This window comes from Amblyomma americanum, chromosome 5 (genome assembly GCF_052857255.1).
Source record: "Amblyomma americanum isolate KBUSLIRL-KWMA chromosome 5, ASM5285725v1, whole genome shotgun sequence".
NCBI lineage: Eukaryota > Metazoa > Arthropoda > Arachnida > Ixodida > Ixodidae > Amblyomma > Amblyomma americanum.
Window position 1 is genome coordinate 163,512,604 of NC_135501.1, and position 12,701 is coordinate 163,525,304.

The 12,701-nt window shown below is 46.1% G+C and overlaps 1 pseudogene; it reads right to left on the reverse strand.

Moving 5' to 3' along the window:
• Positions 1 to 10,453, reverse strand: LOC144134304 (uncharacterized; annotated as a pseudogene).
• Positions 10,454 to 12,701: the final 2,248 nt, after the last annotated feature.

Sequence of the window (12,701 nt, forward strand, 5' to 3'; positions counted from 1 at the left end):
CTAGAGTTGCGCGGGCTTCTCGGTGGTGAAGAAGTCTGAATGGTGAAAGTGAGGGAATGGGTGGTAGAGAGTGCCTTCTGGAGGGTGCAGGCAGGTGATTAGGAGCGGGTGAGGGTTCTGTAGGGTTGAGCTGGGTTGGTTGGTGTAGGTAGTCGGCTCTTGGACGGCGAAGATAGGTGGTGGGCAAAAGTGGATGGGTAGTGGGTTGAGGTTTTCTGAACGTTGTAGGTGGTTGGTTGGTGTTGGGTGAGATTCCCGAGATGCAGGTGGGTTGTTTGGTGGTGGGGTAACGATTCTGGAGGGTGCAATGGGTGGAGGGCAATGGTGGATGGGTGGCGGGTTGATGTTGGGTGGGGTTCTCGAGACGCAAGTGGGTTGTTTGGTGGTGAGCTAAGAATTCTAGAGGGTGCAATGGGTGGAGGGCAAAGGTGGATGGGTAATAAGTTGAGGTTTTCTGGAGGTAGTAGGTGGTGGATTGATGTTGGGCGGGCTTCTCGAGACGCAGGTAGGTTGTTTGGTGGTGGGGGAAGGAATCTGGAGGGTGGAATGTGTGGAGGGAAAGGCGGATGGGTAGTAGGTTGAGGTTTTCTGGAGGTTGTGGGAGGTGGGCTGGCATTGGGTGAGCTTCTTGGGATGCAGTTGGGCTGTTTGTGGGATAAGGATTCTGGAGGTGAAATGGGTGCAGGTACGTGAACAGTGGGCGAAGGCCGTATCGACGGGGCATGCAGCAGCATACAATATCCACCGAAGATGAGGTAAGTGATACTAACGCATTAAAAAAAGTCTGCAGATGTTTCGACCTCTTCAATACCTGTACCCCAGCTCGTCATCGCACCTTTATTCAGGCCTAAAGGGGACAACCCCGATCGGACTTCCTGCAAAGGCTCTGTATTTCGGAGCTTTTTCAGCGGAACTTGCAAGATGCCAGCAGCACATCCTCCCTAACCATGAGGTGGCTGACGCGTTGCAGTGACCGCAGCCGATGCCGGAACTGCAGGTTGTGCTCCCCATTGACGAACACATCGAAAGACGAGTCCAGAACCTGCGTGAGATATCGAAGGACCGCTATTATACGTCTCCTATAAGTCTTAAGGTGCCCTTTTGAAGACATATCTGTAAAAACAACTGATAACCCGACAGACAGGAAAACAGATAGTTGGAAAGCAAACAGACACTTTAGGGAGGAAAAAATCACCGCAAGAATGTATTCTAATAAGAACGTTTTATTCAGCTTAAACATTGAAAAAAGCAATAATTTGTAATTGATTTGTCCAAATTTCTGACAAATTTCGAACATTTTCAGTGGGCCCAAAATTTCTCAGGTTAATGATATCAAATAATTTAATCAGCCATTGTGCCACTGACTAAATAATTCGTTCACATTAATTGTAGCTTTTCAGACTTCCAATAGGTAAGCACATTTAACAGTTAAATTATAGTCGGGCACACCTTGTCATCATCATCAGCAGCAGCAGCAGCTTGACTACGCCTACTGCAGGGCAAAGGCCTCTCGCATATCTCTCCAATGAACCCTGTCCTGTGCTAGCTGAGGCCACCCTATCCCCACAAACTTCTTATTCTCGACCTCCCACCTACTTTCTGCCGCCCTCTGCTACGCTTCCCTTCCCTTGGAATCCAGTCTGTGTGCCTAACTAGGAAAGTAAACACTCAAAGTGAACATATGCAGCACTTATGACTGCACACATCTAATCGAACACTCATTGCTCGGCACTACGCCGCGTTAGTTTTGCCGCTGAACGCTAGTGCACTGTGGCGAACACCGACTTACATCCAGGGAGATACGCAATTACATCCTGCGTACGATGAAACCAGCGTCGCGAAAGAAATTCTAGTGGCGACTATGACGAGTCGGCTCGAGTTGCCCCTTGAGCACTAGTTAGCACTACTTAGAGCACTAGTTAGAGAACTAGTGAGCGGCAGATTTCTTGATCAAAGTGGAAGCTTGGGTAATTTGGTGTGGTATTTAGGAACAGCGCAGAAACAAGTACGAGCAATAAACGTGCAGAGAAGCGCGCTTACTTACAGTTGAAGTTTTTTCAGCCATATTCAGAACTTACATACTACCAAAAACAATTTCAAACGTTTTTTTTTCAATTTATTACCACTCATTCAGAAACAAAGCTCTTTTTCTTGTAATGCTGCGGACACGTTGCTTATGCGCTGATTTTTTTTTTGTCTGTCAGTTTTGTAAGCCTTCATTAATTCTCTGGCTGTTTTAGTAGGACTCTTTGAGGCCTCACACTGGCTGAAAATCGGAAAGCAGTGTTCGAAATATATGTAGTGAAAGCCCGGATGTCTAGCCACCTAACTGCTCCGAGTTTACTGTGTATCCCGCAAACGGTCATTCATGCATTTTCCCCTTTTTGCCTAGTGTGGGAGCCTTTGTGAGGGGTAGGCACGAAGGATGGAAGTTTTTTTATTTTTATTCCGAGCATGTGTACACGCTTGAGGGGGAGGGCAAAAGAGATAGCAAGCCTGACGAGGCCCTTCCCTCCTGGTGCACCTGACACAGCAACACAGCGTAACATGTATAACAGTAATGTAACATTTAAATTAGCACAGACGAATTACAATTAAAAATGACCATATGCACGTTAAGAAATGAAACAAAATAAGTAGTCATTTACGTCATTGATTAGGAACATTTTCACGAGTTAAGTTTATGAGGGTTCTACTAAAAGCATTTCTGCTAATTTTTTCCTGAAATTTTTCCTGAATGAGCGCTTATTCAAGCGCACATTTCTGTATTTATGGATGATATCTTTTATATGTTTGCAATAATTTAGAACTGTTATCCGGTATACCGTAGTTTGAGAGCCATAATTCGTTCTTATTCTGTGCGGCCATGTACAATAATCTCTTAGCTGGTATTTCGGTGTTGGTCAGTGTGCATGATGTGTGAAAGTGCACCACTGTAAAACAAGTGATGAGCATGACTGGCAAGCCGCAGTGTTTTTAGTTTATAAATATTTAATACCTTTGAGCTACCCCAATGTGGAACTGTGGTCTCTAGATGAGAAATACCTGCAATGACTCAAATCGCTCTTTTTCGTAACAAAAAGAGCGATTTCAAATTTCTGCCCGATGTGCTGCCCCGAACTAGAAGGCAGTAGTGAAGATGAGATTGTACAAGAGCAAAGTAAAGTTGGCCTTTTAACCAAATTCAGAGAATAGACCTAAATTTATTAATGAAGCCATTAGGTCGTACGACTTTCAATCGCACAGAGTTTATTTGGTCATTCCACAACAACTTTTAATTAAATATGGCTCCAAGGAACCGCACAGACTCAGCACGTTGGACAACATTATTTAAAAAAATAATACTTTGTTCCATGTCTATATAGTCTTGTTTTTAGGTTTAAATAATACAAACTTTGTTTTACTGACATTTAATTCTAATCTACTAACGTTTAACTAAACAGAGCTCTCGTCCAGCCAAAGATTGCATTTGTTAAATACAGCTTCATTATGTTCTCCACTAAAAAAAAAACACATTTATGTCGTCCGCATATTGTATTATTTCAGGAGTGTTTGGTATTCTTACAATGTCATTTATGTGTGCCAGGAAGAAAAGTGGCCCCAAAATGGAGCCCTGTGGCACACCAGTACGTATTAAGTCGTATTCCGAAGGAACACCATTAACAATAGTGCACTGCTTTCTCGATTTCTGATAGCTAGTAATTAGTTGGAGTGCAGTACCACGTACTCCATAAAACTGAAGTTTTCTAAGGAGTATGTTGTGATAAACGAAATAAAACGCTTTCATAAAGTCTAGGAACAAGCCGAGTGTTGCCAATTTTTTTTCAATATTAATGAGTAGTGTGTCTTTTATATTTAATAAAGCAGCCTCTATTGACTTTCACCCTTGAAAGCCATGCTGCGCATTTACTATGACTGAGGATTTGTCTAAAAAAATTACCAAGCAGGTAATAACTTCTTCAGCACTTTTCGCAAACACAGACAGAACAGATATTGGTCTATAGTTGTTAAAATCATTCTGAACCGCAGCGGTGGCCAAGTGGTTGAGCATCCGCCTCGCACGCGGGAGGTGCGGGGTTCGATCCCCAGTGCCGCCGGGTACCCACCGGTGATACAATGGGTACAAGCTTTCCCCTGGTCTGGTGCTCGGCTTCATTAGGGCGAACTACTTGAAAAATGGGTCTCTGACCCCACCTTGAGAATTTGAAAAATACCTTGTGTCATGGCGCTCTTTGGCCATAGATGCCCTTGCGCCATAAATATTCATCATCATCAAATCATTCTGACAATCTCCTTTATATATAACTGATATCCTTGCAACATTCAGCTGTTGTGGAAAAACACTTTCTTTGAGCAGTAAATCCCAAAATTTGTTACGGAAAAGTACAGAATTATGGAACTCGTCATATTGAAACTGTTCAATCGAAAACGCAGTGTCACGCCGCTGATACTGACGCCTAATTGAACTCCTCAATGCTTTACCCTCCGTCACGCAGACAGCGACGATGTTCCGTTGGCCAAAGCAGAACGTTTTGTTTGTCAACTGTGCCTGACGGTGTACACAAATAAGCCACATCAGCTCCGGATTTTTTGGATGGACCACGCGGTTATTTGACTGGAAGCTGGTCCAATATTCATCCATGTGCAGCGGTGGGTACTGCAATGATAATTTCTCAGCAGGCCGGACAATCGCAGTGCTTTGTGTGCATACTTTTAAGTTTGCCTGAAACATGCAATAACATGATGTATCTGAGCTGTACAACAGCTGTATCTTACCGGTACTCACCTAATGGTGCAGAGACGTGGAGGTTAACGAAAAGGGTTCAACTTAAGGGCAACGCAGCGGGCTACGGAAATAAAAAGGAATGGTGTAGTGTTAAGAGACCGGAAGCGGGCAGAGTGGGTGAGGAAACAAACGCGGGTTAATTACATCCTAGTCGAAATCAAGAGAGCCTTGCATTAACATAAAGTATCTGAGCTGTACAACAGCTGCACCTTACCGGTACTCAGCTGTGGAGCAGAAACGTGGCGGCTAACGAAAAGGGTTCAGCCTAAGTTCAGGACAATGCAGCGAGCCATGGAAAGAAGATGATAGGTATAGTGTTAAGAGACCGGAAGCGGGCAGAGTAGGTGAGGGAACAAACGCGGGTTAATGACATCCTAGTCGAAATCAAGAGAGCCTTGCATTAACATAAAGTATCTGAGCTGTACAACAGCTGTACCATACCGGTACTCAGCTGTGGAGCAGAAACATGGCGGCTAACGAAAAGGGTTCAGCCTAAGTTCAGGACAATGCAGCGAGCCATGGAAAGAAGATGATAGGTATAGTGTTAAGAGACCGGAAGCGGGCAGAGTAGGTGAGGGAACAAACGCGGGTTAATGACATCCTAGTCGAAATCAAGAGAGCCTTGCATTAACATAAAGTATCTGAGCTGTACAACAGCTGTACCATACCGGTACTCAGCTCTGGAGCAGAAACATGGCGGCTAACGAAAAGGGTTCAGCCTAAGTTCAGGACAATGCAGCGAGCCATGGAAAGAAGATGATAGGTATAGTGTTAAGAGACCGGAAGCGGGCAGAGTAGGTGAGGGAACAAACGCGGGTTAATGACACCCTAGTCGAAATCAAGAAGGAAAAAAAGGGCTTGGGCAGGGCACATGTAATGCGAAGACAGGATAACCGCTGGTCCTTAAGGGTAACGGAGTTATAAGGTTAACGGAGTTGACTCCAAGAGAATGCAAGCGTAGCATGGGGAGGCAGAAGGTTAGGTGGGCAGATCAGATTAGGAAGTTTGCAGGCATAGGGTGGGCGCAGCTGGCAGAGGACAGGGTTAATTGGAGAGACATGTGAGAGGCCTTTGCCCTGCAGTGGGTGTAGTCAGGTTGATGATCTGAGCTTGGCCTCCACCATCAAGTGTGCATATATAACGTAGGAGATTAAAGCGCTTGTGCAAAGCTTTCCCAATCATTTAGTTCCGTCGAAAGAGCTGTGCAACCATAAAATGCAGAAGCCGGAACCGGCATTACAGAAATTTTCTCCAGAAATGATGGCGGCGATCATGGCGGCGAATATGGCGAGTCCAATAAACTCCCGCTTATAGCGGGACTGAAATCCAAGGCGTCTATAGTAAATTTTTTTAGTGCAGTGGTAGCGACTCGCAAGTGACGCAGGCGGGCCAGAAAAGTTTGTGCTTTCTTTTTCAAAGCAACAGGTGTTCTACGGATGATTACTTGGTGAATTCAGCGGCGTAGGAAGTACACATCTGGTCAGGTAACCAGCGCCGCCTACGTATAACCACGTGGTTGTTGCGATGGCTGTGGTAGCGAGTCGCTCAGGTTGCCGGAAATACTGTAGATCTTAGGCATTAGCATGAGACAGGCATCAGCACGGTGACAGCTTTCGCTAAGCTCAAAGCATTATGCAGCAGAGCTAAACACTTCTGCATTTTTTTTGGGGGGGATGCTTTGATATACGACTTCGTTCGAATATTTCATGCGGTCCGAGAGTCCAGGGGTATATTAAAGAGAGTGAGTGATCTAGACACCGTCCCCTTTGCCTACGGCCCTGTAAACGAGGAATCTGTGAAACTCAATCAGGCCCTCAATATAGAGCTCCTGAAAGATTGGGTCCGACAACGACCTTCGGTGTTCCAAATTGAATTTTTGCTTAACCAGGTAAGTCTCTAACAGATTGATATAGAATTCGCTTTCATGTGGCAGTACCCGTATTTAACTGTATTCACGGACTGATCAAACTGCTTATATTGTCACGTCAATGAGACTGTTGGACCATGCGTAATCGCAGTGTGATGCGCGTTTCAAGAGCAGGCCACATGAGGCGGACCTTACACTGCACTTGGTACGAGCTACCAAAGAGATAGAAAGCTTTCCAGGGAAAACGGGTGACCCTCCGTTTCTTGCACAACACAGGTCTGGACTCGCGATTGTGATCAGGTGCCCTCCTTACGCGCCTGTATGCCCTCCATTGTGGAGGACTCCAGCCAGGCACGTCAAAAGACAGCGGGAAGGTAAGGGTAATAGGGTGACTGAACGGGATATGGATAAATTGGACTGGAGGAACAGTTGGGACAAGACGGATCTAGACGGAAGTGGTAGAGACGCCCCAGAGTGGTGACGAGATTCATTTGCACTTTGCGCCGGAAGTGGAATTCGGTGACAGCGAGGAAGGGATGTGGAGACGGAAGACGACTGAGATCATACCGAAGCTGCCTGTAATAGTGCTTCAAGTTGCGCTTTTGCACTGTGGACACGAATAGGCCTATATGGGAGCAAAAGGGGAATACACCTTGCTCCATTTTTACTCCCTTTTGTTTAGAGTGTATATGTTCGCCTGGTCGCTCGGCGATGGGCTGTCCCAGGGGATCCCGGAGCCCGATTATGGAGATCACGGGCAACCTGATGAACCAGTTCTTTACCAGCAATCCCTGAATGGCCGGGTATCCACCACAGAGTAACCACAGTGGGGCGCGTCGTTAAAAGGCCAATGTGCAGATAATCTCGTCGGTCGAGGGGGATGGTGCGATTTTGAATGGAACAGAGGGCTCTCTGAGAGTCTATAAATGGTATAGTTCTGCGTACGTGGGGGTTGTGTAAAGTTCTGTAGGATATATATTCACATCTTCCTTTCCTTCCCGCTGAAGAGCTGTCCATAAACACGTCCCAGTCGGTCTTCGAAATAGGTTATATTTTCTGGCCTCGTCCCTTCTGCTCCTAGCAAACAGGGCATGGTGCGAATGTGTCGTGAAAAATATTTTTACGCATAACCTTCCCACAAGGGCAGTGCTATTTTGGAAACCACCTTTATCATTTACCAGCGTAAAGTTCGCGCCCATCAAACCGGCAGCTCCAGTCGTTGTAACAGGGAAGACCGGCCGTGTTGGGTTTTGCGGTCAACTTCTCGGCATTTGTCTCCTATTAGCTGTGATCAAAAGGGTGACACACGTGTTCCCTAGTAGCGCATTCTAAATTTGCTCTCTGATTGAAAAGCTACGCTTACTAAAACTTTTCGCACAAATACTTCTAGCTTTCCTTTTTGTGTAAACGGCCACGAAATGAAGAGTTGGCGGCAGTTACCGTTGGCGTTTACTCAGAAGAGGACCATGCACGATGCACTGGTGTCATCTGCTTGGCTCCCTCCAAGGGTGTATTTCGTCCTTTCAACTAGGTAGTGATGCAGGCAAATCCACATTTCACACATCCATTAAAAAAATGGCAGTGGCTTAGCTCGGCTATGCCAGGATATACGTAGCGAAAGCTAAGGCATAGCTTGGTTAGCCTTGGTTAATCTTGATTGCAAGTCCAGGTTAGTCTGGTTGTCTGTCTAGTTGTCACGCGGTTGGTCACGTGACCAGTCACGGGGTGCGGTGCGACCACGGTGGGAATGCGAGCACGGCGAAACTGCGAGTTCGTGGCCAATGTAGCTTTCGCTACAAAAACAACATTTTCTTTCTGCTTTCCTGGGTATCAGTGGAAGCAGACATGGTACATGGAAGACGATCATGTAGTGTTCAAACATGATACTGCAGCCCAAGCAGCAGAGGCAATCGGCCCAATATTGGGAATGTATTGCCAATGGCTGGTCATTGAAAGGACGAGTGTGAAGCCATCTCTTTCCAATATCGAACCAATTACATGTACTGCTTGGATGGCTTACTTAGTGCGGTCGACCACTTTCACGCACGCAATTACCAAGGATTCCAGCGGCGGCTTTTGCTCGATACGGTGAAGAGTGGCGCAGCCATCCACCTTGAGCCTCTCCACTTTGGAGTAGTGCAACCGGTGCTTGAGGTCAGCAAAAAGGTGCTGGTTGAAGGCCACCTGCCGCAAGGGTACCAGCCAATGTTCACGAAATTTTTTCAGGTACCAGCCAAGGATAAGAGCTAGCGCTACTTGGCCAGAGTCCGAGCCCTGACCAACCATCTTGATAATGCTCTTTTCGGCATCACACCCGGGTGTGATTTCTGGCGCAGGTAGGATGTGCTCCCAGCCGGGCCTGCCCAGGAGCACATCCTACCTGCGGCCGAAATGCATCTCTCCGTCGGTAGGGGCCAAATCGGGAAATGTCGTAAGCCGTGGAGAAAGTGACGAGGGGAGAGTGTACGTTGAAAGTTTTCAAGCAAATGTATTCTGAATGCACCAGTTTATAAAATGTAATACCTTATGGCGGTAATGAGAATATCAACCAGGATGGTCACGGTGAGCACAATTTTAATTTAGGTCTTATGGGCACAGTGATCTCAAAGATTGAGTTGGCACCAGAGAAGATGGCCGCCCTTACTAAAATGTTTTTAGACAGTCTGGAGACTCTCCATAGACTTTTGTCTATAATGTCTATAGATATATTTTATAGGCTGTCTTTAGGCAACGTAAACTCTATAGACGATCTATAGATTATACCCACATTTTTGGTAGGCTATATGATATCTATAGATTGATGCCCATACACTTTTCGTAGACTTTCATCTACAGACAGCCTATAGACTATGAATACACAAAATTAAATATATATAGGAAGGCAATAGTCTATAAGAAATTCTTAGACAGCCTATGAACCATTTTTGCAACGGAAGTTAGTGGATGTTGCAACACAAACAGAAATTTACAGCATGTGAAACACCACTTAGAAACTTGCTCTGCTTTAAACAAAGTAATTGCGTTAATGCGATGTCACGTTATAGAATTGTGCACAATTGAAAATAATTGTGCCCTTTTCTGACATGCTTCGCAGATTGGACAAATTAGGTTTAGTTCCCTTTGCGTCTGCACTAAATTGCACAGAAAGATGCCATGCTAGGATGCGTCAATCGCAGAAGTGTTTTCTGATATATGGAAGATAGGATTGAGATATTCCACTTTTGTTCCGGTAGATGCATGGTTCAGCCAGTTTAGTCGTAATGCAGGGAACTGATTGTGCGCGGACTGCCAAAAGAAACGCCGCCGAAAAAAAGTAGAAGTTCAAGAGCTCTGCTGTCAATCAGCGAGGGAGTCATACTACCAGGCTTCGTGAGTGCAATCTGCAAAAAAAACACAAGACGCTACAGAAACATTGCGAACCTGCCCCAGCTTTGCAGCAGTAGCTTCCCACAGCAGCTAGTATATACCTTGTAGCCCATCTCACCGATGAGTATTATGGCCTCAAAGTCGTGCCCCTGCTGCACTGGCGCCGACTCGACGCGCTACAGTCTCCCAGTTGCCGTTGCGTAACGAGTTGACGACCGCCATGCGTGTATATCGAACCGCACGCTGATCTGCATGGCTATGTCACCCCTGCCAGTCACCAGGCTGATGTGGAACCTGCCCAGAATCATGTGTCGCCAATGCGTGGGCTGTGATGTGTGCCCGCCTGCGTCGAATTACCTCTTGGGGCTCCTGAGGACGTGGCCGAACAGCTCGATGATCGTGCCCAGCAAGGTAGGCTCTAGGGGGTTGTCCATCGGCGCCACCTGTCACCAATAGCAGTTCCCAGTCAAGGTCCAAAACGCGCGCAGGGTGATGGAGCGAAGCTAACGAATAAAATACCACCAGACCTGGCTCAGGTTACAATGCTCGGGCATGGATAGACAAAACAAGCTGAAATCGGCGACCGGTGTGCTCCAGCTATAGATGCGGATGGGTTTCGTGACACGACATAAATAATTTGCGAGTAACGGAACCGATACAATCCTATGATTGATCGAGTGTAACGCCTCTTCTTATCAACGAGTTTGCCCAACAGCACGACGGCGTCGTATAACTTCCTCTAGGTCCAGAGGTAGTATTTGTCCATGCTCACGCATGAATTCAAATGACACGCAAGGACACCTTATTTGTAATGTACCGGCATCTGCGGAGCACACTTATTGTAGGTCGTGACTCGCACTGGCGATAAGCAGAACCAATACAACATTACAATGGCAGTGAAAAGTTCCTTATATTGTCCATGGCAGTGTAACGTTCAGTTGGGTTCCGCATTTCAGTAATGTTCATGAATGCCGTTCTCACTGAAACCCATCAAGGGCCTATTGCCAGCGATTGAGGTGGCTGCCCAGGGCCGCGATGTTTATGTAACGTAATTAAAAAGGGCCCTTGTTTGCTTCCACCACTTCTCGTACAAGTGTTGGTTCTCATGTCTTGTTTGGCCAATTATGTGAGCAACCAGCGTGAATTTGATGTTCACTGTAATCTATAAAATGTTAATAAGGCTTCCTTGTAGTTCGGTTGGAGCCCAGAGCGTGCATGATGGCGAAATTGTGAAGTGTGCGTGTGATGTGATGGCTACCGACAGTTATTACTTCATGAGGCGCTCTGAAGCGTGGCATCTCACTTCGGAGTAAGTTCATCGGTGTTACTGCGCTTTTCGACACTGTAAATTGAATACACAACTTTCGCTTTTTATCTTTCCTGTAACAATTTGGATGAATGATAATTTAGGCTGTTTTCTGTTTCTTGGACGACGAGCCAGCTTCTATAGGCTTAACGCGAAACACCGGTTTGGTGCAAAAATGGTTCACATTTTAAAAACCAGATAGCGCCACTCTCACTGGTGTTAAAATTGCGTCTGGGTTTGTTTACATTGAACTATGTGACGTAAAGCGTGATGCCTCGCATAGTGCTTGTGTTTACTGTATGAAAACATGCATTCGCTAGTCTAGAACTCTGTTAGCTGTCGGAGTGTCCCAGACTGTGATCCTGTGAGGTGTCCGGCAGAATAAATTCGCTCACCAAGAGGATAATCAGTAGCCAGCGACGCGTCAGTACACCGACGCGTCTGACACGCCAGATGTGGTTTTTGGGCTTCACTTACGGTTCTCGATAGCCGAAGTGCTCTGTTCCTGCTTTGACCTCGCGAGTTAGCTCGAAGATTAGTTTTCAGACGTCCATGGACATGCGTGAACTTTATGCTATAGCGAAGTTCTGGTAACGTCGTCTGCGAAGTCACCCACCGCATACACGAAGAGAAACGCAACAAGAAGTTTTTTGGCTTTTATTTATTTGCTTTAGGAAAAAGGAATTCCCCAGAGAAGCAACTCGCGATTATTGCAGTGTCTGCGCAAAATGAATGTAAGAAGAGAATCATCGTCTGCACAGGGGTTCGGTGACAGCAGTAACTTACGTTTAGCAATGTCGCAGACGGGAAGTCGTCACTGCGACTTGCTGGTTCAGCACTGCAGCGAACCTGCATTGTGCACCGAGTGAGTGCACGCCACAAATCATTTCCGCTACTTTTCCCCTCGAGCTAATTGTAAAACGCCATGCTATGAGAACAAGCTAGATGTCTGTTATTTACCGTCGTCGATCGCCGTCTGCTGCGGCCGCCATCTGTCATTGAAAAACTATGCTTAGTTACGCATATTATTTTCTTGCTTAAGTACACCTCCGGCCGTTACGGTGCAGAAAAGCGTGTCGAAAACTTATACCGTTAAATTGCAAAATGCTGAAAATAATCTTAAAAGGGCATCACGCAGGTGACTCTTCTGGGTTTGTTCGCGGCATCCTGCCTCATCCTTAGCATGTGCACGTTATCCCCGTTCACACCACCACACCATCATTTTCCCCGCTGTCAACCTCACTACTAGACATTTTTTTCTGTGCCGATATTCCTTCATCTCATTGTAATAACCAAGGGTGGAGTTGAGTGTGAGGACGCTCATCTCTAGTCACGTGTAGCCACATTTTAACGCGTTAAAATGTGGCTACAAAGAG